Source organism: Populus euphratica, unplaced genomic scaffold, assembly GCF_000495115.2.
Source record: "Populus euphratica unplaced genomic scaffold, PopEup_1.0 scaffold1216.1, whole genome shotgun sequence".
NCBI lineage: Eukaryota > Viridiplantae > Streptophyta > Magnoliopsida > Malpighiales > Salicaceae > Populus > Populus euphratica.
In genome coordinates this window covers 12,271-14,657 of record NW_011501082.1, presented here as the reverse complement: position 1 = coordinate 14,657, position 2,387 = coordinate 12,271, and positions in this window count along the sequence as shown.

The following is a 2,387-nucleotide window of genomic DNA, read 5'->3' as shown; positions in this document are numbered from 1 at the left end:
TGTTATTATTATTATTGTTGTTGTTATTGTTGTTGTATTATTGTTATCTATAATTATACAATTAACCTCTCTATGGTTCGACCTCAGTCTTGCCGGTTATTTTTTACTTTGACACTCCTACTCTTGGAAGAAGGCATTAATTTTTTGGTCGTGTCACTAATCTTAACATTTATTGTTATCATTGTTTAATCCTTATATTAATCTTCCACCTTAAAGTTCTCATCAACTTCTTTACTACTACTACTACTACTACTATTATTGTTACTATTGTTGTTGTTATTGTATTATTATTATTATTATTATCTATAATTTATATAATTAACCTCCCTATAGTTCGACCCTGGTCTTGCCGGGTTATTTATTACTTCAACACTCCTGCACTTGGAAGAAGACAATAATCATTTGTTCGTGTCAATTTGTATGGGACATAAATTGAAATCTTTACAGACCATAAAAGTTTGAAGTATTTGATGTCACAGAAGGAGCTGAACATGCGATAGAGAAGATGGGTAGAGTTAATAAAAGATTACGATTGTGTTATTGACTATCATACGGATAAGGCTAATGTAATAGCTGATGCTTTAAGTATGAAGGGAAAAGCAGTGATGAGTGATAGAGAGCTTAAGGAACATGAAAGTATAGTAGAATTAAAGAAAATGAGCTTATGGCTAAGTGTAATGCCCAAGGGATCACTGTTAGCTCAGTTAAAGATCCGATCTATGCTTCGAGATAAGGTCTTGGTGGCTTAATAGGTAGATGGAAAGGTAGAAGAGATCAAGGAGAGGGTAAACAAGGGTATTGAAACATCATTTGAAATGTTATCTGATGGACTAATAGTTATAGGTAGATGAATTTATTTACTTGAGGATAAGACTTTGAAAGATAAAGTTTTAAGAGAAGCTCATAAATCTCGATTTGCTACTCATCTTGGGAGTACAAAGATATATAGGAATTTAAAGGAATACTACTGGTGGCCAAATATGAAGAGGGAAATAGCAAGATTTATGTCGAACTATAGGATATGTCAAGTAAAGATAGAACACCAAAAACCTAGAGGTGAATTACAGTCATTATCAATTCCAGAATGGAAATGGGAAGATATTTCTATGGATTTTGTGACGAGATTACCTAGGGGAAAGAAGGGGAATGATGCCATATGGGTGGTCGTGGATCGACTAATAAAATTTGCTTTGTTTTTGCCTATGAAGATGACTGATTTGGTGGATAAGCTAGCAAAACTATATGTAAAAGAAGTAATTAGACTTCACGAAGTGCTAATTTCAATTATATCGAATCGGGATCCAAGGTTCAAATCGAGATTATGGCCTAGCTTACAATAGCCAATGGGGACAAAGTTAAATTTGAGCATCACATTTCATCCTCAGATTGATAGTCAATATGAAAGGACCATTCAAACTCTTAAGGATCTCTTGAGGTCCTATGTGCTAGATTTTGGAGGGAATTGTAAGGACCTCCTACTATTGGTGGAGTTTACTTATAATAATAGTCATCAAGTTTCCGCACTTATTCTCTAATATAGGTAAATAACTTGAATTTTGAGGATGAAATTTTTACTAGGAGGGGAGAATGTAAATCCCAGGAAAAATCAAGGTTGGATTAAATTAAAGAAAATAAAGTGAACTAAAAAGAAATGGGGGTAAAACGAATACACTTAAAGAAAATATGGCCTAAATGAAAATAAGAATAATTGTAGAGCATAAATGCTCCTCTTCTAAAATAAATAATAATAATAATAATAATAATAATAATAATAATAATAAATATATAAAGATCTGCGGCTCTTATAAAGAAAGAAAAGAGGGAGTTTTTGTATCCATTTTTACAAATTAAGAGAAAAACACAAAAAATTCCAAGAACCCATCCAAGATTAAAGGTTATGCATAGAATAAACACTGGTGGACAAGGGATTAATAAGAAAATTTGAACAAGAAGAGAAGAGGGGAGGGCCAGCTATTATTAGAAAGAAAAAGAGGGACTTGAAGATCGAAACCTTGATTCGTATCGGGTAAGATGTTCTAAATTATGAGTCATTTCAAATGTGATTATAAATTGATGTCTGGACATTGAATTATAGTTAGAGTTCTTAGATTTGAATTGAGGAAAAAGTATAAGTTGCTAAATTAAATAACTTCATGTGTTGTGTGTAAATGGAAAGGTTGACGAATTTGGATAGTTTTGTCTCTTCACTTTCAGAGGGATTTTGGGTAGGAGGATGAAGGAATTAGGATCAGGTTCTTTTATAGAAATTATAGTTTTAGATGTTGCTTGGTAACGGGAACCATTTGGCCGGTCTATTGATAAGGTGGGTTTGTCAGCTATTGATCTTTCTCTTCCTAGCAAGCATGCTACTAGTTCATGCGTGGTTG